Raw genomic sequence first — 25,184 nt, forward strand, 5'->3', positions numbered from 1 at the left:
AAAAAAAAAACTGATGCATCAACACATTAAAGCACTCTCTTGCTGAGATCAGGGCTTTCCTGTTGCAGTCGGGTGCGCACGTCTCCAACACCACTATAAGACGACACTATAGACATCAAAGCCCTGTAGACCTTCCTAGAAAAACAACTGCAAGGCAAATGAACAGGTATTGTGTATTATCATCTTGTCAAATCAAGTATTTCAGCAACACTGATGTCAAAATGTTAATAAAATTAATTAATAAAATTATTGTATGTGTTTGTTGTATAGTGCTGCACTTAAAACGATAGACGAAAAACTGCACAAGGACAATGAGCGATCTGCTAAAAAGATTCAGAGTGAGCTTCTGTTTAGAATACAGTTAAAAGCATCAGTCTGCAATATTAGAAAACCAGTAAAACAACTCAGGTGGACCTATGGAAAAGCCAGGTAAGCCATTTTGATCAATGCCATAATGAAAAGATTTATTTATTTACACTAATCCATGCATCTCTTTATTTAGGCTATTTGCTTTATACGAGCTTACATGTCCTACAAATTTATTAATAGAACAGACCCTATTAATAAACTGCCATGTTGTGAAACCGAAAGCAAAGCATCCAGAAAAATTCATGTCTGGGGAGCCAAATTCCATCAGGGACCTGGACCGCTAGTTGTGTTAGAAGGTTAGTTCAAATCTCTTCAATATGATTGAATCGTTTCTTTGCAGTTTCTTTATTTATAACTTTTTTTTCTATTTTCAGGAATTATGGACAGATGTTTTTACGAAGACACTATAATAAAATTCAATCAGGCTCCATACGTAAAACAACACTTTAAGAACCACATCGCTTCTTCCAAGTTAGATACAGTATGTAGGCCTACTGTGCCAACTGTGTGTGTGTGTACATGTTCACTGCTGTTTGTGTGTGTGTGTACATGTTCACTGCTGTGTGTGTTGAACTTTTTTATCAATCTTGATGATTATTGAATAATTAATAAAGTTAACACATTGCTTAAAGGGCACATAGTTTACCCCTTTTTTATGATTTAACATTATTATTATGGTTCTTCTGAGTGTGCCAGTTTAGGTTCAGTTCAAAACACAATTCAGATTTTTTTATTATAATGTGTTATAATGTGTCATTTTGGGGGCGTGTACACAGCTTGCTGTTTTACATTTACATTTAGCAGACGCTTTTATCCAAAGCGACTAACAAATGAGGACAAGGAAGCAACTTACACAACTATAAGAGCAACAATGAATAAGTGCTGTAGGCAAGGTTCAGGTCATTAGTAATGTAAGAATTTTTTTTTTTTTTTGAGTACAGTTAGTGGTATAGCTAGAGGCAATTGCAGATTAGGAAGTGAAGAGGAGACTAAATAGTTGAGTTTTTAGTCGTTTCTTGAAGACAGCAAGTGACTCTGCCGTTCTGTTGCAGTTAGGGAGTTCATTCCACCAACTGGGCAGATTGAATGCGAGAGTTCGGGAAAGTGATTACTTCCCTCTTTGGGATGGAACCACGAGGCGACGTTTATTCACAGAACGCAAGTTTCTTGAGGGCATATAAATCTGCAGAAGTGAGAGCAGATAAGAGGGAGGAAAGCCAGAGGTTGCTTTGTAGGCAAACATCAGAGCTTTGAATTTGATGCGAGCAGCAACTGGCAGCCAGTGCAAACGGGTGAGTAGCGGAGTGACGTGCTCTTTTCAATTCATTAAAGACCCCTCATGCTGCTACGTTCTGGAGTAACTGAAGGGGCATGTTGCTTCACATGAAAATTAGTTTCAAATTCAGTCGGTCGGTGAGTAAATGAATATGATAAATGAGAATAGACAGGCATGTGCGTATAGACATACAATGTAATGTTGTACAGTGACGTGTCAATTGTTTGTTTCAGTTGTCTTTATTTGAATGGTTTCGTAAGGATGTGATGGTGTGCTTTATCTGGCTGATTCCCGCTGAAGTGGGCTGGTTGTGTGACGTTCGATTCGGGGTACATTATGGGGGCAGGGTTTGCGTGACGTGCTGCGAGCTACTAGCGCGAGAGTGGAAACGCAACATGATTTCGGCCTCACTGCTTAACCTCCTGGGCAATTGGCCCAGCCCGATTAAATCCCCAGCCTCAGCTCACAACCTAGAAGTCCAATGCGCTATACATTGCACCACAGAGCTTGAGTGCTCTCCTGCCTCTAGCACTGTTGCACAAAAAGCACTTTTTGGTACTCTCTGGCCCATGAAAGAATGGCCAACTGCGGACAAGGCACTGCTGGGATTCAAACCCAGGATCTCCTGTTTACTAGACAGGCACTTTGACCAACTAAGCCACAGTGCCAAATGATGTTGACATGGGCTAATTGTTTAATCGAAAAAAGAGAAAAAAAAAACCTAACAACGGTAGCGCTGCATGTGTAAATGTCTGGACTTGATATATTAAAGTCCAGTTGGTTAGGCATTACCACACTATGCTATATAAAGCCATCGTCCAAAGCCCTCTTGAAAGAGCAGCATTCTTAAGGATTTGAGTTTTGTTAAGAAACCGACTGCTAAACATCCCGCTGCGTAAACAGTCGTAACTCTTAAGAAAAAGCAGTCCTGGAACCTGTACATTACGCACTGCTGGGATTTAAACCCAGGATCTCCTGTTTACTAAACAGGCGCTTTGACCAACTAAGCCACAGCACCAGACAGCCATAAAAGGGGCTAATTGTTTAATCGAAAAAAGAAAAAAAAAACATAAAACGGCAGCGCTGCATGTGTGAATGTCTCGACTTGAAATATTAAAGTCCAATTGGTTACGCATTACCACACCATGCTATAAAAAGCCATTGTGTAAAGACCTCTTGAACGAGCAGCGTTCTTAAGGATTTGAGTTTTGTTAAGAAACAGACTGCTAAACAGCACGCTGTGTAAACAGTCGTAACTCTTAAGAAGAAGCAATCATGGCACCAGGGCCCGGTTTTTCAAAAGTAATCCACTAGGATTTTGGATAAGGGATTGGATCAAATCTTGAAAATGGATTTTTCGAAAGAAAAAAAATATATATATATATATATATATATATATATATATTCATCACAATGGAAAATATTTTTGTGTTTAGAATATTTATTAGTGATGCATGCAATGATAACAGAATAACAAAAAAAAAAAAAATGCAAAGAATGGCAATGCCTGATTTTTGAAATCACTTTCAACAATTGCAAAAAGAGACAGAAGTTCAGCTTCATCTGGCAAAGGAACAACTGACTCTGATCAAACTGCAGCAAACCAAGACCACAATTGAGATCTGCCTCCTAAAGAATACGCTCAGACAAGCTGCTCCCTCCAGATCAGATGAGGAAGTCTGACATTATTGTGGAGGTTTCAACATTGTCTTTTTTTTATTTAATACATCTATATTTGAAACTTATTATAAATATCCTCAATGTTCAGTGTTGTAGATCTCAGATGAGCGGACTGCTGGAAGAGGATGGGGTGGGGTTTTTCTTGCTTTTATTATTTATTATTATAATTATTTTATTATTTATAAAATTTTCTTAGTTTTCATTTCAAATAAAAATAAAGTTATATTTACCCAACACTGGCTATTCTACTTGTTGCTCTTTACATAGGCCTATCTATCCATCTACATTGTGATTGAGCAGTGGTAATCCAGATATAGTGATCCTGAAAAGTTCCTATCTGGATCAGAATGATCCAATCCAATGTTGCTTTGAAAAACTGGCTCAAAAAGTAAGCTGGATTACGTGATCACAGATTGCAAAAACAGGATTACTACGTCCGGATCAATTTTATCCGGATTAAACCTTTTGAAAAACCGGGCCCTGGTTCTTGAGTCGTTCGTTCATTACGTGACAGAATGACTCAAACTTGAGGACTTGAGAGGTGAACAGATCAATTCTTTTTCTGGCTCTAAATGCATATGATTGGCGAGGCTTCAGTCGTTCATGTGGACTCGACTCGATAGAGGACTCGAAAAATGAACTGACCTTGTCTCGCACTACACAACGTGCGCATCAGCGAATTAATTAATCTTTTAGTTCATCCGAGTCATTCATTCTTTTGTCACATAACGTGAAAGAAAGCATAAGAGATTAATTATTTAATAAATCAAATAGTCTTTGTGAATAGTTTTGTAACATTTGATGCTGCAGGGATAGGACACTTAAACACTGTTTAATTGTTGTTTCTTGTTTTATTATTATTATTATTATTATTATTATTATTATTATTATACCAGAAAAGCTTTTATAACAAATCAGATTACAATCACAACACTACAATAATCAAAAGAAAAACGATAATGCACATCAATCTAGGCTTTTTAAAAAATAAAAAGTAGTAAGCTTTAAATTAAATTACATGTTTGTGCCATAAAAGCTTCATATCAAATATGGCAACTCTTCCCAATAGATGTCCTTATGAAACAGCATTTTAAGTGAAAGATATTACAAATAAAAATACAAAAGCCACAGGGCCTAATGAGCTTAACAACTTGATTTGAGAATAGAACAGTGCATTTTTAAAAAAATTTTAATTAAATAAGCTTTAAAACAACATTGTGTGGCTTTACTTGTTGGACTTGGCTTAAGGTTTGTGAGCATTCAAAAACACAAGCTCTGAACTTTTGGTAGGCTGAGTCTGTTTCTTCTTGTGTCATTAGTTGTTGTCGCAGGATAAAAGATGCAAAATGAGTAAATGCAAATGAAATCTTTCTTTATACAAATATTAGACCAATACATAAAGTCTGCATAGAAAAACATTATTAAACAAAAAATGGGGTATAAATAAACAAATTACAAATCACTTGTAATTGTAGAATTTATTAATTTATCGCCTAGCTTAGCGTTTGTTTTCTGATAGCAAGCCAGCAAATAGATAAATCAATATATATATATACTAGATATAAATCACATATCCAGTAGAAAAAAGTAACAATAACTTAGTGACAATAGGACAGAACTTTTTTATTTGTTAGAAAATGCTTTTTAGGTATACATTGTTTGATGATTTTATGAAAAGTTTAAAATATAATCATATGATGCAACAAAAATTCAGTTTTACATAAATATTATTGACTGAGGTTCTCGTTGCAGAGTACAGTGGAACTACAGTTTAAGAATAGAAATGCACATAATAGTGTAAGGATGGCTAAATCTCTCCATAATATTAAAATCTGCAAACTGTTATGGAACTCCACACGAGACAAGAGCATGAGAACTGTCAGTCACTAAAACAATAAACTTTCCAATGTGAGAAGAAGATCAGCTAGAAAAGCAGTTGTTCAGGTTGTCTCGATCATGCGTCCTGAGCCCCCCTCTTTGCCCTGGACTTTACCTTCTCCACCAGAGCAGCTCACTCACATTTCACACCGAATGTTTAAATTCTTAATATGGTGTATCTTGTGGCTTTATATTCATGTTTGGTGTGATTTAAAATGTCTCTGTGTGATTGATAAAGAGGTCTTAATTTCACTGTAATATTTTACAATCTCCCTTATTTCAGTTAATTTGGGTTTTGACTTTAAAAAGATCTTTGCCAGATGCTCCACTCCAGGAAAAATGGTCTTCGCATTGTGGAAATATAAATTTCTAGCATCTAATTCCAAATGAACAATACTCTACGTATAACTGAAAAGTTATTTTCTTTGGTTTTTTTAAATTAAATCATTGCATTGACGTGCCATATAGGAGGGACATTTAACCTTGCCTTGCTGACTACAGACTTCATTTGTATGCTAAAGTGATGTAATTAATGGTTTCACAGCATGGCTGTATCTATTGTATTCCCTGTCTCCAGAACATCATTTGCAAATTGTTGTAATGATGTACTTATCTATTGATGAGATCAGCATGGCACCCAGACTTCATTTGCATGCTTTGTTTTACTGTCCCCCAAGACTGACCCCACCTACATGCTGTAAGATGTATAAAATGTATTATGTTTTGCTGTGGAGTTGAGAGTTTGCTTTCGATGACGCCACAGCTACGCTGAGTTCCTCTTATTAAAAAGGATTCTGCTTTGAAGACAACCGAAAGATTCTCCCTGGTTTTTTGTGGGCTCTTAGAAGTTTACAACAGCATCAACTCATGGCCAGGCAAGAGTCTTGGTGAAGCTTTTATTGTCTTGAATTTATGATGATTTGAGTATTTAGGCAAAGGGTGCAGAAGTGTCCGTGGGATCCTGTAAACAGGATACCCCATTGCAGGTTGTGAGTCTCTGAGCTCTGCATCAGGACTTTTATGCTGCAATGTATTTTTTCATGGTCAGGTATTCCTCTTTAACTCTTAAATGTATATTTGAGTAAATTATATTTGAGTAAATTATGTTGTACAATCTTGATTGGCTTATTTTGTTTAATTATGTGAACTGCAATGGAAAATCTTTTCCTGACAAATAAATGTCAAATTCTTGTTTAACTCTAATATCTCCTGAAATCATTTAAATCTAGTAGATTGTTTAGGCTGACGTTTCCGCAGCCTACAACCAGGATGGAGCATGGGCACAGCATTAGAAACCTGTTGATTTCTGACAATCACTGATGATATAATCTAGGGGTATGATATAATCTAGGGGCTAAATCAAACTTTCTTTTAAGTATAAGAAAGCATGGAGCGGCCTATTATTACTTAAAGGAAATTAGCTTATCTGCTAAGAATCGGAACTGGCGAAGATGTGTCCGTGAGCAGATGAAACTGGCCAGCATACTGACTCTAAGCGACTTTGAGTAAACGATGAAACATTAATTGAATATAAGGATTTATTAGGTTAATCAATCTAAATTAGACCTAATCGCGACCTATAAGGTAATCAGCTTGAATTAGATGAATCTAAATAGAAACAAATTAAAATAAATTTTAACGAATAAAAATATTTCTTTTCACATGTGCTAAAAGGTTTACACGCATTTAACCTTCACCCATGCTGTTAGTTCCGTCATGGGACTAATAGATGGACCCTCACATGTGTGTGTATTTCAATTCAATTCAATTCAATTCAGCTTTATTTGTATAGCGCTTTTACAATGTAGATTGTGTCAAAGCAGCTTCACATAAATGGTCATAGTAATTGGAACAGTGTGGTTCAGGTTTTAGTGTTTAAGTTCAGTTCAGTTCAGTTTAGCTCTGTTCAGTGTGATTTAATCATTACTGAGAGTTCAAACACTGAAGAGCAAATTCATCGATGCGTAGCTCTACCAATCCTGAACCATGCGAGGCAGTGGCGACAGCGGAGAGGGAAAAAAAAACTTCACCTGATGGGAGTGAAGAAAAAAAAACCTTGAGAGAACCAGACTCAGTTGGGCACGACCATTTTAATTTCTCCGCTGGCCAAAAGTCTTGTGCAGAACTTCATTCGCCGTGGTTTATGCTGGAAGATGGCCTCAATGAAGACTCGTCTGTCCCTGGAGCGTCGCTGGAATCAGACTCATGTTCTCCACTCCCCACGACCATCAGCGCAGCAGCAGCTCAGGATATGGCCTGGTCCCGGATATGGAATCCTTGGGATCATCACGTCGCTGGTCTTGGATCCAATCAGTGACTCCGCCTAATCTGAGGACCTCGGGATGAGTATCCCCAGGTGAAAATAGAGAATAAAGAGAATAATTAGCGTAGCTGCTGTTCATAGTGTATATAAGCAAGATGTAGAAGCCAGTGTGGAACCTGCTAGGTGATGCACTGAGTGTATGCTTTACTAAACAGATAGGTCTTTAATCTAGTTTTGAACTGGGAGAGTGTGTCTGAGCCTCGGACGTTACCAGGAAGGCTATTCCAGAGTGTAGGAGCCATGAAAAAGAAGGCTCGACCTCCTTTACTTGATTTTGCTATTCTAGGTACTACCAGAAGCCCTGAATTTTGAGATCTTAGGGAGCGAGTTGGTTCGTAGCGAGACAGAAGGTTGGTTAGATAAACAGGAGCTAGATTATTTAGAGCTTTATAGGTGAGAAGTAATATTTTAAATTCAATACGAAATTTAACAGGCAGCCAGTGTAAGGAGGATAAAATTGGGGTTATATGATCATATTTTCTAGACCTGGTCAGAACTCTGGCTGCTGCATTTTGCACTAATTGAAGTTTGTTAATAGAGGATGCTGGGCAGCCAGCAAATAGAGCATTACAGTAATCCAGTCTCGAAGTCATAAAAGCATGGACTAGCTTTTCTGCATCTGAGATGGATAGCATATTTCGTAATTTAGCGATATTTCTCAGATGAAAGAACGCAGTTTTTGTGACATGGGATATATGGTTTTTAAAAGTTAGATTGCTGTCTAATATGACACCCAAATCTTTTATAGTAGAGCTAAAGCTAACTTTGTATCCCTCTAATTGTAAATTGAGTTGCGAGATCTGCTGTGTGCAAGATTTAGGCCCAATAAGTAATAATTCTGTTTTGTCTGAGTTTAAGAGAAGAAAATTGTTGGTCATCCAGTCTTTGATGTCTTTGATACACTCAGTTAGTTTAGAAAGTTCAGACGTCTCGTCAGGTTTAGTGGAAATATATAATTGAGTATCATCTGCATAGCAGTGAAAGCTGATCCCATGTCTTCTAATAATGTCTCCCATAGGTAGCATGTAAATTGTAAACAGTAAAGGGCCTAAAACTGATCCTTGAGGCACCCCATACTTTACTGGGCAGATTTGTGAAGGCTGTCCATTAAGATTTACAAACTGGTAGCGGTCAGTTAAGTATGACTTAAACCATTGTAGAGCCGGTCCCTGGACACCTGTAGACTTTAAGCGATTTATGAGGATATTGTGGTCAATGGTATCAAATGCCGCACTAAGATCGAGTAAAACTAATAGCGAGACGCACCCTCGGTCAGCTAAGAGTAAATCGTTGGTTATTTTCACTAAGGCGGTTTCTGTACTGTGGTGAGCCCTGAAACCTGACTGAAACACTTCAAAAATATTGTTCGTCTGCAGAAAAGAGCATAATTGAGTGGAAACAACTTTTTCTAGTATTTTAGACATAAATGGAAGATTTGAAATAGGCCTATAGTTAGCTAAGTTGTTGGTGTCTAGTTGCGGTTTCTTAATAATAGGCTTAATAACAGCTAGCTTGTAAGAGTTTGGAACATGGCCTATAGATAAAGAAGAGTTGATAATGTTAAGAAGAGGTTCTCCTATAGCAGGTAGCAGCTCTTTCAGTAATTTTGTTGGAATTGAGTCCAGCATACACGTAGCTGGTTTAGAGCTATTTATAATTTTTACTAACTCTTCATGTTCTATGATTTTGAAGCAGTGTAGGTTATTATTATGATTTAATGAAATATTTACAGGATTTGGAGTATAAGCCGGTGCAGAAAGTTTGGCATCTCCTATTTTCTGTCTAAAGCCTTCTATTTTATTACTGAAAAAAATTAATGAAGTCATCACTACTAATTTGCGGTGGAGTAGTTTGTTCCAAGGATGACCGATTATTTGCTAATTTAGAGATGGTGTTAAATAAAAATCTAGGATTGTTATGATTATTTTCTATCAGTTTGCGCAGGTGCTCGGTCCTGGCAGATTTTATATAGTTTATAACCATAACAGTTCTACAGTTTCTTCTATTTTACTTGTTGATTTCTATTTTATTTAAATAGTGTATTCATTTTGTTAAAGAGCCCATATTATGGGTTTTTGAAAATGCCCTTCCATGTAGTGTGTAACACAGCTCTAAGTGAAGTGAAATATGCAGCTAATGTTTAAATCTGTAAGTGTACAGTGTTTAAAACTGTTGATTCATCTATAAAAGAGTCGACTCATAGTGCTTCAAATGAGTCGTCTTGATAACGGGTCATTAGGTGTTTTGTGATGACGTATCTACGAAACACAAGTAGTTGCGTGCGCAAACCCGGGAGATTTGAAACCTGCGGCCTCACCCACTAACACAGAAAAAAAGCCACACACACACGCGCACGCTGGTCGAATGTGATGTCACACTGTGCAGATGGATATTATTGAGTCTCCACCCAAAGATGAAACCTCAGCATTAGCTCAGCCTTGAGCAGTTTGAGTGCTTCTGGAAACTACATGCTTTAGACTGGGTGTATATTACATGCTTAATAATCAATTTTTAGACTGTGTGTGTGTGTGTGTGTAGGCCTATTATTATTTAAAATTAAATAAAAAAATAAAAATGATTATATTATGTAAAAAAAAATATTATTCTTTATAATTATATCCAGTTCCCCTAAAACTTTGCTTAAATACCATATACATTTATTAAATAAATAAAACCAAAAAGTAAATAACTGTTTGGTCTGACAAGTTTTCAGGACATATCAAATTTCAGCACAACACTAACTAACTAGTCTCACTCACACACACACACACTTGTACACACTCTCACTAACACACTCACTCTTGTACATGCTCTCTCTCACACACACCTACATTCTATCTCAATTCAATTCAGAAATACTTTTTGAGCATGACTATAAATGATACAATGTTGCCAACACAAACACATAGACATCTCACAGATACATGTACATGCTCTCACTCACAAAGATAAGCCTTCCCTCTCACACACACACTTCTACATGCTTTCTCATAAACATGTACTGGCTCTCTCTCTTACACACACTACTACATGCTGTCTTTCACTCACACACACACACACACACAAACAAATGTGCATTTGATACTTGTTTATATAATTGTATGTGCTCATTAAGCTTATGATAGGTGGTTGCATTGTAATTATTTGGTCATGAAGGTATTAATTGTTTTAAATAGTTTTTCAGCTAATAATGTTTGTGATGTCATACATGCTACAAAAGGCTTTTGAAGCTGACAAGATGTGGAGCAACCATGACCAGAGCGTTCCAGAGAGAAGGTGTCTCTCAAAATGCAGTGGCCCAGCTCGCTGCAATTGCAGAGCTGTACTTTGCTAACAGGGAGCAATTTAACAGAATCAGCTTCACACCAGGAAAATGAACAGAGTTCGCTCAAAAGTGTAGAGAGCTCATTTTTGGAGATTTTTGCATAAAGGTTGTATCAATGAAAAGGAAGGGTTCTTTTGTATGTTTCTTTGTTCAATAATGCTCCGGTTTACTGTTGGTAAAATGTAGAAGCAAAAACCTACAGCACAATAAGCTTAGCTTATAATTCCAAAAAAAGAATAATATTGAAATCAGATGCAAAAACCTTTAAATTCCGACTAAATTCATTAATTTTCTTTTCAGCTTAGTCCCTTTATTAGTCTGGAGTTGCTACAATGGAATAACCCAAGAGCTTATCCAGCACCATCCATGTTTTACACAACAGATGCCCTTCCAGCTGCAATGCATCACTGGGAAACATCCAAACACACACACATATATATATTTGAGCCTACTCAATTTACCTGTACCAAATGTCTTTGGATTTGTGGAGGAAACCAGAGCACCCAGAGGACACCCACACAAACACAGGGAGAACATGCAAACTCCACACAGAAATGCCACCTGACCTAGCTGAGGCTCGAACCAACAAATTTCTTACTGTGAGGCGAACGTTCTACCCTCAGCGCCACCACATTGCCGGCAATTTAATTGTTATTCTAAAATTAGTTTTTTTTTTCAGCCTACTGTTTGAAAGATAATGAAAAAATATTTGCCACAAAAATAGTTAAATTGCAGAGCTGAGACTTAAAATATATATACATTTTAGGAAAAAATGTGTATGGTGGCTGCATGGTGGTGCAGTGGGTAGCATGTTCGCCTCACAGCAAGAAGGTCACTAGTTTGAGCCTAAGCTGGGTCAGTTGGTGTTTCTGTGTGGAGTTTGCATGTTCTCCCCATGTTCGTGTGGGTTTCCTCTGGGTGCTCTGGTTTCCATGACAAATCCAAAAACATGTGATCAAGACCGCAGAATTCAGGTGCTTCAAATGTGACGAAAGGGGACATTTCGCAAGGACCTGTACAGCTGTGTCGGGCCCGGATTGTAAATTGGCCCTAATACCTGCAGGGAGCTTGTCACGCTGAGTTGGCTTTGTCCGCTCGATTGACCAACGCGTATGCCTTGTTTTATCCTTGCAGGCCTAACTTTGCTGGTGAAAGCACTTGTGGGGTTTCTGTAGTGTAGTGGTCATCACGTTCGCCTAACACGCGAAAGGTCCTCTGTTCGAAACCGAGCAGAAACAGTGCTCTTCTTTTGGCGAGAAAATAATAGCATCCACTGCCGCACCAGCAATGATCGTCGACAGGTTATCAGCTCGATTTGCCTGAAGGTTTCCGTATTGTAGTGGTTATCACGTTCGCCTCACACGCGAAAGGTCCCCAGTTCGAAACTGGGCGGAAACAACCTCTGGCTTCTATGACAATTGTCAAATCAGGCTTCTCTTGAGTACTGACGTTCACTGAAAACATTCTTTCTGCAGAGCGGTGTGAGGCTAGAAGTTTGAATTCAGCTCAGTGTTTACCGCCCCTCGCGGTGTCGCAAACTTGCGTAGAATCTGATTTCTTTTAGCTTTGTGTTGTGCATGAGCAGGTGGCCAGTGCGTTTGCTGGCCCTTCACGGTGCAGACCGTACAAGACAGCTCTATAAAAAAAGACTATAAATACTTGAAGCAGCACTGGCCTATTGGTTTCCGTAGTGTAGTGTTTATCATGTTTGCATTACACGCTAAAGGTCTCCTGTTCGAAACTGGGCGGAAGCATACAATTAGCAGACACTTTTGTCCAAAGCGACATACAATAGTGGAGGTATTCAACAAGACGAGGCAATGCATACGAAAAAGGGCTATTTATTCCAAGTAATTTGTTTGTGCTCAGAGAATTTAGTGCTGGAGTAGGAGTTTCGTTTTCTTTAGAGAGAGGGATATTCACCGGGGTTCGGGTGTACTCTGAAGAGATGGGTGTTAGCTGTCGTTTGAAGGACACCGGTGTATCCGTAATCCGAGTGGGAATGGGAAGGTGATTCCACCAGCGTAGAACATTGAATGAAAACATTGTGGAAAGTGACTTTCCGTCTCTCTGCGCTGGCACCACAAGACAGTGCTCTCACCCTAACCGGAGGCTCCTGTGGTTATCACGATGGCTTTACAAGCGGAGGGTCTCCTGTTAGCAACTGGGCGGAAACATTCAGATTTGCTTTTACCCACATTCTCAATTGGCTCTCTGCTCACTGGATGATCCACGATACAAGGGCATGGATCTGTCAAATGTCATGACTTGACGTTGTACGAGGATTTGACGAAAAAAATGCCCTGCAAACCTTAAAAAGCAACACCATCCCAGGACAATTCTTTTGATCCCCTTTCAGTGCACTTGCATTAAAGCCCGCGTGATGCGGCACTTTGTCAGTGTTACTGTATCATTCGGACATGGGGGCAGAGAGTTAAAGAATTCAGCCTGAGCACACTGCCGCAGGCTCGGTTTGTCAGAAGTGGGATTCGAACCCACGCCTCCAGGGAAGACTGCGACCTGAACTCAGTGCCTTAGACCGCTCGGCCAACCTGACATGCAAGCTTGGCAGGAGCTGTCTCCTGGGAGCCACACCGCAGTACCGTGACATGGAATCTGGTGCTTCACAGCTTGCCCAGCTCCGGCTGTCCAGCTCATTGGCGCTGCAGGCAGCTAATCTGTGCTCGCCTCCTGGGGCTGCGCCTAGTTTCAATAGGCAACACTTGACAGCTGTCATTGCTTACGGCCACACCACCCTGAGGGGGCTATAGAGCAAACAGGAAGTGAGTTGGCAGCAGTAAGGAGAGAAAGGCTCTCCCCATTTTGTTTGTCTACCTTTTTGTTTATTGACCTTGAGTGTTTTTGTTTGTTTGTTTTCTTTTTGTCTTTAAAAACCACCTAACAGCAGCATTTTGCTGACTGAAGGGTGGTTATGTAGTGTGTTTTATTTTTAATCATGGACAGATTCCCCGGCAACGACATGGAAATGGAGGGACTTGCAAGAAAGGATAAAGAAAATGGGCTGGATAATAGACGGAGAGATAAAGAAAATGGATTGACAACAGACAAAGAGATAAATAAAATGAAGAGCCCGGCCAACGAAGAGGTGAGAAAGGTAAGGATAAGCAAGAGGTACAAAGAAGAGTATGCACAAAGGAAGCAACAGTAACTGTAGAAGTAGAAAATGTAAAAGATGCAAGAAGATTTGATATAACCAAAGCAGTCACGGAGCTGATTGGAGAAGGAAGAATGCTGGCGGTGAGACCCAAACAAACAAAGGGAGTATGAAGTAACAATGGAGACTGAAGATGACACCGAAATTTTAATAGACAATGGATTGACAATTAAAGGAGTGAAATCTGAAGTACGGAGGTTACAAAACAGAGACTATGTTGTTTCGTTCAAGCATCTGCCTGTTTACCTAGCAAATGAAGAAATTTTAAGCAAGCTAGAGAGATGGGGAGTTTTCCCCATATCTAAAATTAAAAGAAGATTGTATCCTGGCACAAACATAGAAGATGGAACAAGGTTTGTAAAAAACAGATTTCCGGAAGAGATGGTCTCCTTACCATACAGTACCAAAATCGAGACGGCGGAAGCGCCACAGCACTTTAGAGTCATGCACACCAATCAGGTAAAAACCTGTCGACTATGCATGAGCTCAGAAAATGTGATGAAGGAACGCCCAGAATTAAGGTGCTTCAAATGTGACGAAAGGGGACATTTCATAAGGACCTGTACAGCTGTGTCGGGCCCGGATTGTAAATTGGCCCTAATACCTGCAGGGAGCTTGTCACGCCGAGTTGGCTTTGTCCGCTCGATTGATCAACGCGTACGCCTTGTTTTATCCTTGCAGGCCTAACTTCGCTGGTGAAAGCACTTGTGGGGTTTCTGTAGTGTAGTGGTCATGACGTTCGCCTAACACGCGAAAGGTCCTCGGTTCGAAACCGAGCAGAAACAGTGCTCTTCTTTTGGCGAGAAAATAATAGCATCCACTGCCGCACCAGCAATGATCTTTGACAGGCACCCAATCAAAAAGGGTTATCAGCTCGATCTGCTTGAAGGTTTCCGTAGTGGTTATCACGTTCGCCTCACACGCGAAAGGTCCCCAGTTCGAAACTGGGCGGAAACAACCTCTGGCTTTTATGACAATTGTCAAATCAGGCTTCTGTTGAGTACTGACGTTCACTGAAAACATTCTTTCTGCAGAGCGGTGTGAGGCTAGAAGTTTGAATTCAGCTCAGTGTTTACCGCCCCTCGCGGTGTCGCAAACTTGCGTAGAATCTGATTTCTTTTAGCTTTGTGTTGTGCATGAGCAGGTGGCCAGTGCGTTTGCTGGCCCTTCACGGTGCAGACCGTACAAGACAGCTCTATAAAAAAAGACTATAAATACTTGAAGCAGCACTGGCCTATTGGTTTCCGTAGTGTAGTGTTTATCATGTTTGCATTACACGCTAAAGGTCTCCTGTTCGAAACTGGGCGGAAGCATACAATTAGCGGACACTTTTGTCCAAAGCGACATACAATAGTGGAGGTATTCAACAAGACAAGGCAATGCATACGAAAAAGGGCTATTTATTCCAAGTAATTTGTTTGTGCTCAGAGAATTTAGTGCTGGAGTAGGAGTTTCGTTTTCTTTAGAGAGAGGGATATTCACCGGGGTTCGGGTGTACTCTGAAGAGATGGGTGTTAGCTGTCGTTTGAAGGACACCGGTGTATCCGTAATCCGAGTGGGAATGGGAAGGTGATTCCACCAACGTAGAACATTGAATGAAAACATTGTGGAAAGTGACTTTCCGTCTCTCTGCGCTGGCACCACAAGACAGTGCTCTCACCCTAACCGGAGGCTCCTGTGGTTATCACGATGGCTTTACAAGCGGAGGGTCTCCTGTTAGCAACTGGGCGGAAACATTCAGATTTGCTTTTACGCACATTCTCAATTGGCTCTCTGCTCACTGGATGATCCACGATACAAGGGCATGGATCTGTCAAATGTCATGACTTGACGTTGTACGAGGATTTGACGAAAAAAATGCCCTGCAAACCTTAAAAAGCAACACCATCCCAGGACAATTCTTTTGATCCCCTTTCAGTGCACTTGCATTAAAGCCCGCGTGATGCGGCACTTTGTCAGTGTTACTGTATCGTTCGGACATGGGGGCAGAGAGTTAAAGAATTCAGCCTGAGCGCACTGCCGCAGGCTCGGTTTGTCAGAAGTGGGACTCGAACCCACGCCTCCAGTGGAGACTGCGACCTGAACGCAGCGCCTTAGACCGCTCGGCCATCCTGACATGCAAGTTTGGCAGGAGCTGTCTCCTGGGAGTCACACCGCAGTACCGTGACATGGAATCTGGTGCTTCACAGCTTGCCCAGCTCCGGCTGTCCAGCTCATTGGCGCTGCAGGCAGCTAATCTGTGCTCACCTCCTGGGGCTGCGCCTAGTTTCAATAGCCAACACTTGACAGCTGTCATTGCTTACGGCCACACCACCCTGAGGGGGCTATAGAGCAAACAGGAAGTGAGTTGGCAGCAGTAAGGAGAGAAAGGCTCTCCCCATTTTGTTTGTCTACCTTTTTGTTTATTGACCTTGAGTGTTTTTGTTTCTTTGTTTTCTTTTTGTCTTTAAAAACCACCTAACAGCAGCATTTTGCTGACTGAAGGGTGGTTATGTAGTGTGTTTTATTTTTAATCATGGACAGATTCCCCGGCAACGACATGGAAATGGAGGGACTTGCAAGAAAGGATAAAGAAAATGGGCTGGATAATAGACGGAGAGGTAAAGAAAATGGACTTGACAACAGACAAAGAGATAAATAAAATGAAGAGCCCGGCCAACGAAGAGGTGAGAAAGGTAAGGATAAGCAAGAGGTACAAAGAAGAGTATGCACAAAGGAAGCAACAGTAACTGTAGAAGTAGAAAATGTAAAAGATGCAAGAAGATTTGATATAACCAAAGCAGTCACGGAGCTGATTGGAGAAGGAAGAATGCTGGCGGTGAGACCCAAACAAACAAAAGGAGTATGAAGTAACAATGGAGACTGAAGATGACACTGAAATTTTAATAGACAATGGATTGACAATTAAAGGAGTGAAATCTGAAGTACGGAGGTTACAAAACAGAGACTATGTTGTTTCGTTCAAGCATCTGCCTGTTTACCTAGCAAATGAAGAAATTTTAAGCAAGCTAGAGAGATGGGGAGTTTTCCCCATATCTAAAATTAAAAGAAGATTGTATCCTGGCACAAACATAGAAGATGGAACAAGGTTTGTAAAAAACAGATTTCCGGAAGAGATGGTCTCCTTACCATACAGTACCAAAATCGAGACGGCGGAAGCGCCACAGCACTTTAGAGTCATGCACACCAATCAGGTAAAAACCTGTCGACTATGCATGAGCTCAGAAAATGTGATGAAGGAACGCCCAGAATTCAGGTGCTTCAAATGTGACGAAAGGGGACATTTCGCAAGGACCTGTACAGCTGTGTCGGGCCCGGATTGTAAATTGGCCCTAATACCTGCAGGGAGCTTGTCACGCCGAGTTGGCTTTGTCCGCTCGATTGATCAACGCGTACGCCTTGTTTTATCCTTGCAGGCCTAACTTCGCTGGTGAAACCACTTGTGGGGTTTCTGTAGTGTCGTGGTCATCACGTTCGCCTAACACGCGAAAGGTCCTCGGTTCGAAACCGAGCAGAAACAGTGCTCTTCTTTTGGCGAGAAAATAATAGCATCCACTGCCGCACCAGCAATGATCGTCGACAGGCACCCAATCAAAAAGGGTTATCAGCTCGATCTGCCTGAAGGTTTCTGTAGTGTAGTGGTTATCACGTTCGCCTCACACGCGAAAGGTCCCCAGTTCGAAACTGGGCGGAAACAACCTCTGGCTTTTATGACAATTGTCAAATCAGGCTTCTGTTGAGTACTGACGTTCACTGAAAACATTCTTTCTGCAGAGCGGTGTGAGGCTAGAAGTTTGAATTCAGCTCAGTGTTTACCGCCCCTCGCGGTGTCGCAAACTTGCGTAGAATCTGATTTCTTTTAGCTTTGTGTTGTGCATGAGCAGGTGGCCAGTGCGTTTGCTGGCCCTTCACGGTGCAGACAGTACAAGACAGCTCTATAAAAAAAGACTATAAATACTTGAAGCAGCACTGGCCTATTGGTTTCCGTAGTGTAGTGTTTATCATGTTTGCATTACACGCTAAAGGTCTCCTGTTCGAAACTGGGCGGAAGCATACAATTAGCGGACACTTTTGTCCAAAGCGACATACAATAGTGGAGGTATTCAACAAGACAAGGCAATGCATACGAAAAAGGGCTATTTATTCCAAGTAATTTGTTTGTGCTCAGAGAATTTAGTGCTGGAGTAGGAGTTTCGTTTTCTTTAGAGAGAGGGATATTCACCGGGGTTCGGGTGTACTCTGAAGAGATGGGTGTTAGCTGTCGTTTGAAGGACACCGGTGTATCCGTAATCCGAGTGGGAATGGGAAGGTGATTCCACCAGCGTAGAACATTGAATGAAAACATTGTGGAAAGTGACTTTCCGTCTCTCTGCGCTGGCACCACAAGACAGTGCTTCAGGTGCTTCAAATGTGACGATATGGGACATTTCGCAAGGACCTGTACAGCTGTGTCGGGCCCGGATTGTAAATTGGCCCTAATACCTGCAGGGAGCTTGTCACGCCGAGTTGGCTTTGTCCGCTCGATTGACCAACGCGTACGCCTTGTTTTATCCTTGCAGGCCTAACTTCGCTGGTGAAAGCACTTGTGGGGTTTCTGTAGTGTAGTGGTCATCACGTTCGCCTAACACGCGAAAGGTCCTCGGTTCGAAACCGAGCAGAAACAGTGCTCTTCTTTTGGCGAGAAAATAATAGCATCCACTGCCGCACCAGCAATGATCGTCGACAGGCACCCAATCAAAAAGGGTTATCAGCTCGACCTGCCTGAAGGTTTCTGTAGTGTAGTGGTTATCACGTTCGCCTCACACGCGAAAGGTCCCCAGTTCGAAACTGGGCGGAAACAACCTCTGGCTTTTATGACAATTGTCAAATCAGGCTTCTGTTGAGTACTGACGTTCACTGAAAACATTCTTTCTGCAGAGCGGTTTGAGGCTAGAAGTTTGAATTCAGCTCAGTGTTTACCGCCCCTCGCGGTGTCGTAAACTTGCGTAGAATCTGATTTCTTTTAGCTTTGTGTTGTGCATGAGCAGGTGGCCAGTGCGTTTGCTGGCCCTTCACGGTGCAGACCGTACAAGACAGCTCTATAAAAAAAGACTATAAATACTTGAAGCAGCACTGGCCTATTGGTTTCCGTAGTGTAGTGTTTATCATGTTTGCATTACACGCTAAAGGTCTCCTGTTCGAAACTGGGCGGAAGCATACAATTAGCGGACACTTTTGTCCAAAGCGACATACAATAGTGGAGGTATTCAACAAGACGAGGCAATGCATACGAAAAAGGGCTATTTATTCCAAGTAATTTGTTTGTGCTCAGAGAATTTAGTGCTGGAGTAGGAGTTTCGTTTTCTTTAGAGAGAGGGATATTCACCGGGGTTCGGGTGTACTCTGAAGAGATGGGTGTTAGCTGTCGTTTGAAGGACACCGGTGTATCCGTAATCCGAGTGGGAATGGGAAGGTGATTCCACCAGCGTAGAACATTGAATGAAAACATTGTGGAAAGTGACTTTCCGTCTCTCTGCGCTGGCACCACAAGACAGTGCTCTCACCCTAACCGGAGGCTCCTGTGGTTATCACGATGGCTTTACAAGCGGAGGGTCTCCTGTTAGCAACTGGGCGGAAACATTCAGATTTGCTTTTACGCACATTCTCAATTGGCTCTCTGCTCACTGGATGATCCACGATACAAGGGCATGGATCTGTCAAATGTCATGACTTGACGTTGTACGAGGATTTGACGAAAAAAATGCCCTGCAAACCTTAAAAAGCAACACCATCCCAGGACAATTCTTTTGATCCCCTTTCAGTGCACTTGCATTAAAGCCCGCGTGATGTGGCACGTTGTCAGTGTTACTGTATCATTCGGACATGGGGGCAGAGAGTTAAAGAATTCAGCCTGAGCGCACTGCCGCAAGCTCGGTTTGTCAGAAGTGGGATTCGAACCCACGCCTCCAGTGGAGACTGCGACCTGAACGCAGCGCCTTAGACCGCTCGGCCATCCTGACATGCAAGCTTGGCAGGAGCTGTCTCCTGGGAGCCACACCGCAGTACCGTGACATGGAATCTGGTGCTTCACAGCTTGCCCAGCTCCGGCTGTCCAGCTCATTGGCGCTGCAGGCAGCTAATCTGTGCTCGCCTCCTGGGGCTGCGCCTAGTTTCAATAGCCAACACTTGACAGCTGTCATTGCTTACGGCCACACCACCCTGAGGGGGCTATAGAGCAAACAGGAAGTGAGTTGGCAGCAGTAAGGAGAGAAAGGCTCTCCCCATTTTGTTTGTCTACCTTTTTGTTTATTGACCTTGAGTGTTTTTGTTTCTTTGTTTTCTTTTTGTCTTTAAAAACCACCTAACAGCAGCATTTTGCTGACTGAAGGGTGGTTATGTAGTGTGTTTTATTTTTAATCATGGACAGATTCCCCGGCAACGACATGGAGATGGAGGGACTTGCAAGAAAGGATAAAGAAAATGGGCTGGATAATAGACGGAGAGGTAAAGAAAATGGACTTGACAACAGACAAAGAGATAAATAAAATGAAGAGCCCGGCCAACGAAGAGGTGAGAAAGGTAAGGATAAGCAAGAGGTACAAAGAAGAGTATGCACAAAGGAAGCAACAGTAACTGTAGAAGTAGAAAATGTAAAAGATGCAAGAAGATTTGATATAACCAAAGCAGTCACGGAGCTGATTGGAGAAGGAAGAATGCTGGCGGTGAGACCCAAACAAACAAAGGGAGTATGAAGTAACAATGGAGACTGAAGATGACACCGAAATTTTAATAGACAATGGATTGACAATTAAAGGAGTGAAATCTGAAGTACGGAGGTTACAAAACAGAGACTATGTTGTTTCGTTCAAGCATCTGCCTGTTTACCTAGCAAATGAAGAAATTTTAAGCAAGCTAGAGAGATGGGGAGTTTTCCCCATATCTAAAATTAAAAGAAGATTGTATCCTGGCACAAACATAGAAGATGGAACAAGGTTTGTAAAAAACAGATTTCCGGAAGAGATGGTCTCCTTACCATACAGTACCAAAATCGAGACGGCGGAAGCGCCACAGCACTTTAGAGTCATGCACACCAATCAGGTAAAAACCTGTCGACTATGCATGAGCTCAGAAAATGTGATGAAGAAACGCCCAGAATTCAGGTGCTTCAAATGTGACGAAAGGGGACATTTCGCAAGGACCTGTACAGCTGTGTCGGGCCCGGATTGTAAATTGGCCCTAATACCTGCAGGGAGCTTGTCACGCTGAGTTGGCTTTGTCCGCTCGATTGACCAATGCGTACGCCTTGTTTTATCCTTGTTTTATCCTTGTTTTATCCTTGTTTTATGGCTCTCTGCTCACTGGATGACCCATGATACTACGGCGTGGATCTGTCAAATGTCATGACTTGACGTTGTACGAGGATTTGACGAAAAAATTCCCTGCAAACCTTAAACGACAGACGTCTGCAAAAGATTGCAGTTCTTGAAACAAAGTTACCTCTGATCCGAGCAGAAGCGTTCGCTTACTCAATGGCAGAAAAAATGATGACCTTTCACACGGTCTACATTCGTTCTGTCAGTAACAGCGGCCGGCCGGCAAATAAAATTCTGACATTCCACAGGGCACACTCGCTTGGCGGACAAAAGCCACCGGGGGCTCTCTTTGCGTGTTCCTTCACCTGGTCAAACCGCTTTGAGGGGGGACCTTTCGAGTAGTTTTCGGCGTCAGAACAGACTCTTCTAGCGACGGGTGGGCAGGCCTTCCACAGGCGCGCGCAGCTCTACTGAAGCAAAAGAGGCTTGGCAAAGGACGAGGAAGAGAGGGAAGCGCCGCTCCAGCCAGGTCCGACGCTACTGCCTGAACTCTGTCTTGAACCACTGTACTCAGGGGAGAGCGCGAACGCAGTCCCCCACTACCAGAAATTATGACGTGGAGATTCCAACATTTGGGGAATTCGCAGGGGTCAGCGTGGCCGGAGTGCAATGGCCAAGCCTTGCCCTGGGTGAACCACCTTCTTGATCATGGTATCTCCCCTGCCAGGTAGGTATGAGTTGCCAGGTGGCGCAAATGGCAGCCGCCGTTTTCTATCGGCCGTACTCCAGGGCGGTGATGCCCTGCAACCGAGCATGGGGAATGGGCCAGCAACCCCTGTCCCCTGACGGCGCTGTACTTGCAGCAGACGTGCCTGTGCCTGCAAACCACTCGCTAGTAACTGTGGCAACGCATGAAGAGTTTGAGCTTCCTCCAGATGCTTGCTTTGTGTTTTGTCATCAGTTGGGGCTGCCAACACATGGATTCCACTGGACGCACTCGATCTGGGGATAACAGACCCTCTATGGGGGGAGGGGAGGGGATCCTCCTGTTCTTTCTTTCTTTTCCTCCATCTGTTTTCTTTCTCTACAGATGTCGTTTTTCTCTGCTTAGTTTCTGATTTGGTCTATTTGGACATGTCGACCTCCTGCTTTGCTGCGGTTCGGACCGCCTTTGCCTAGAGCTCCGTGCTTTGCACTCTTGCCTTGTATATTTTCGTCCTGTTTTCTTACGTCAGCCTATCAGCACAGTGCTCAAACGACATAGCTTGAAGAACACGACGGGATCTACAAACGTTCCGCAAAAGAACTTCACTGACGAAAGCGGAAGCGCTAACGAAACAACCTCTCGCTGCAAGCACCTTACATTCCTGGGACGGGAAACCACCGACGGCTGGCTGCGAAATTGCCTCTGGTTCAGATTGGTTTAGAACCGTCCCTCTGCCTAAAACGCCACAGACGTCTGCAAAAGATTGCAGTTCTTGAAACAAAGTTACCTCTGATCCGAGCAGAAGCGTTCGCTTACTTAATGGCAGATAAAATGATGACCTTTCACACGGTCTGCATTCGTTCCATCAGTAACAGCGGCAGGCCGGCAAATAAAATCCTGACATTCCACAGGGCACACTCGCTTGGCGGACAAAAGCCACCGGGGGCTCTCTTTGCGTGTTCCTTCACCTGGTCAAACCGCTTTGAGGGGGGACCTTTCGAGTAGTTTTCGGCGTCAGAACAGACTCTTCCAGCGACGGGTGGGCAGGCCTTCCACAGGCGCGCGCAGCTCTACTGGAGCAAAAGAGGCTTGGCAAAGGACGAGGAAGAGAGGGAAGCGCCGCTCCAGCCGGGTCCGACGCTACTGTCTGAACTCTGTCTTGAACCACTGTACTCAGGGGAGAGCGCGAACGCAGTCCCCCACTACCAGAAATTATGACGTGGAGATTCCAACATTTGGGGAATTCGCAGGGGTCAGCGTGGCCGGAGTGCAATGGCCAAGCCTTGCCCTGGGTGAACCACCTTCTTGATCATGGTATCTCCCCTGCCAGGTAGGTATGAGTTGCCGGGTGGCGCAAATGGCAGCCGCTGTTTTCTATCGGCCGTACTCCAGGGCGGTGATGCCCAGCAACCGAGCATGGGGAATGGGCCAGCAACCCCTGTCCCCTGACGGCGCTGTACTTGCAGCAGACGTGCCTGTGCCTGCAAACCACTCGCTAGTAACTGTGGCAACGCATGAAGAGTTTGAGCTTCCTCCAGATGCTTGCTTTGTGTTTTGTCATCAGTTGGGGCTGCCAACACATGGATTCCACTGGACGCACTCGATCTGGGGATAACAGACCCTCTATGGGGGGAGGGGAGGGGATCCTCCTGTTCTTTCTTTCTTTTCCTCCATCTGTTTTCTTTCTCTACAGATGTCGTTTTTCTCTGCTTAGTTTCTGATTTGGTCTATTTGGACATGTCGACCTCCTGCTTTGCTGCGGTTCGGACCGCCTTTGCCTAGAGCTCCGTGCTTTGCACTCTTGCCTTGTATATTTTCGTCCTGTTTTCTTACGTCAGCCTATCAGCACAGTGCTCAAACGACATAGCTTGAAGAAGACGACGGGATCTACAAACGTTCCGCAAAAGAACTTCACTGACGAAAGCGGAAGCGCTAACGAAACAACCTCTCGCTGCAAGCACCTTACATTCCTGGGACGGGAAACCACCGACGGCTGGCTGCGAAATTGCCTCTGGTTCAGATTGGTTTAGAACCGTCCCTCTGCCTAAAACGCCACAGACGTCTGCAAAAGATTGCAGTTCTTGAAACAAAGTTACCTCTGATCCGAGCAGAAGCGTTCGCTTACTTAATGGCAGATAAAATGATGACCTTTCACACGGTCTGCATTCGTTCCATCAGTAACAGCGGCAGGCCGGCAAATAAAATCCTGACATTCCACAGGGCACACTCGCTTGGCGGAAAAAAGCCACCGGGGGCTCTCTTTGCGTGTTCCTTCACCTGGTCAAACCGCTTTGAGGGGGGACCTTTCGAGTAGTTTTCGGCGTCAGAACAGACTCTTCCAGCGACGGGTGGGCAGGCCTTCCACAGGCGCGCGCAGCTCTACTGGAGCAAAAGAGGCTTGGCAAAGGACGAGGAAGAGAGGGAAGCGCCGCTCCAGCCGGGCCCGACGCTACCGCCTGAACTCTGTCTTGAACCACTGTGCTCAGGGGAGAGCGCGAACGCAGTCCCCCACTACCAGAAATTATGCAGTCGAGATTCCCACATTTGGGGAGTTCGCAGACATCTGCCCAGGGAACGTGCAATGGTAACTGTAGACTGTAGACTCTCGTCCAACGAGAAGCCGCGATTGTCTACAGTTTGCTTAGACCCTGGGCTAATCGGAGGGATGCATTGTCTAAAGTTTAAAATCAGGGCCAATCAGCGCTGAGGATTTTCCAAAGTTTCTCTTGCTCTGAATGCTCAATTTATCGGGTCAGAAAGTTCATCTGCTGTCGAGATTAATTCGTATGTTAAAGTGATTTTGTGTGGAAAGTTATTTTTATACTGTTATATTGATGCACAGTATGTTTTGTTCACGACATGTTTGAAATATCTCACTTTTTGAGCAGTATTCGTGAGGCTGCGCCTTCAGAAAGTACACCTGTTGTTGAGATTTCGTGTGGTAAGTTATTTTTATACTGTTATATTGATGCACAATATGTTCTGGTTACATCACGTTCGAAGTTTTTCACTCTTTGTGCAGCATTTTGTCTTTGTTCGTGAGGCTGCGCTGTCAGCAAGTACACCTGTCATAGTGATTTAGAGCGGTAGGTTATTTTTATCCTGTTCTGATAAACAGTATGTTTTGCTCACATCACATTTAAAATATTTCACTGTGTTT

At 42.9% G+C, this 25,184-nt stretch overlaps 12 non-coding genes across 12 annotated transcripts; 7 read left to right on the forward strand and 5 right to left on the reverse strand.

Annotated features, from left to right (window-relative positions):
* Positions 1-2,239: 2,239 nt before the first annotated feature.
* On the reverse strand, positions 2,240-2,313 carry trnat-agu (transfer RNA threonine (anticodon AGU)). Its single transcript has one exon. It is a non-coding gene; the product is annotated as a tRNA-Thr (tRNA).
* Positions 2,314-12,016: 9,703 nt separating this feature from the next.
* On the forward strand, positions 12,017-12,089 carry trnav-aac (transfer RNA valine (anticodon AAC)). The gene has a single exon. It is a non-coding gene; the product is annotated as a tRNA-Val (tRNA).
* Positions 12,090-12,176: 87 nt separating this feature from the next.
* Positions 12,177-12,249, forward strand: trnav-cac (transfer RNA valine (anticodon CAC)). Its single transcript has one exon. It is a non-coding gene; the product is annotated as a tRNA-Val (tRNA).
* Positions 12,250-14,738: 2,489 nt separating this feature from the next.
* trnav-aac (transfer RNA valine (anticodon AAC)) lies at positions 14,739-14,811 on the forward strand. The gene has a single exon. It is a non-coding gene; the product is annotated as a tRNA-Val (tRNA).
* Positions 14,812-16,059: 1,248 nt separating this feature from the next.
* On the reverse strand, positions 16,060-16,142 carry trnal-cag (transfer RNA leucine (anticodon CAG)). The gene has a single exon. It is a non-coding gene; the product is annotated as a tRNA-Leu (tRNA).
* A 1,331-nt stretch (positions 16,143-17,473) lies between these two features.
* On the forward strand, positions 17,474-17,546 carry trnav-aac (transfer RNA valine (anticodon AAC)). Its single transcript has one exon. It is a non-coding gene; the product is annotated as a tRNA-Val (tRNA).
* A 104-nt stretch (positions 17,547-17,650) lies between these two features.
* trnav-cac (transfer RNA valine (anticodon CAC)) lies at positions 17,651-17,723 on the forward strand. The gene has a single exon. It is a non-coding gene; the product is annotated as a tRNA-Val (tRNA).
* Positions 17,724-18,616: 893 nt separating this feature from the next.
* On the forward strand, positions 18,617-18,689 carry trnav-aac (transfer RNA valine (anticodon AAC)). Its single transcript has one exon. It is a non-coding gene; the product is annotated as a tRNA-Val (tRNA).
* Positions 18,690-18,793: 104 nt separating this feature from the next.
* On the forward strand, positions 18,794-18,866 carry trnav-cac (transfer RNA valine (anticodon CAC)). The gene has a single exon. It is a non-coding gene; the product is annotated as a tRNA-Val (tRNA).
* Positions 18,867-19,942: 1,076 nt separating this feature from the next.
* Positions 19,943-20,025, reverse strand: trnal-cag (transfer RNA leucine (anticodon CAG)). Its single transcript has one exon. It is a non-coding gene; the product is annotated as a tRNA-Leu (tRNA).
* A 1,864-nt stretch (positions 20,026-21,889) lies between these two features.
* LOC137494479 (U1 spliceosomal RNA) lies at positions 21,890-22,053 on the reverse strand. The gene has a single exon (XR_011014437.1). It is a non-coding gene; the product is annotated as a U1 spliceosomal RNA (small nuclear RNA).
* A 1,145-nt stretch (positions 22,054-23,198) lies between these two features.
* On the reverse strand, positions 23,199-23,362 carry LOC137494481 (U1 spliceosomal RNA). The gene has a single exon (XR_011014439.1). It is a non-coding gene; the product is annotated as a U1 spliceosomal RNA (small nuclear RNA).
* Positions 23,363-25,184: the final 1,822 nt, after the last annotated feature.

Source organism: Danio rerio, chromosome 4, assembly GCF_049306965.1.
Source record: "Danio rerio strain Tuebingen ecotype United States chromosome 4, GRCz12tu, whole genome shotgun sequence".
In the NCBI taxonomy this organism is placed as follows: Eukaryota; Metazoa; Chordata; class Actinopteri; order Cypriniformes; family Danionidae; genus Danio; species Danio rerio.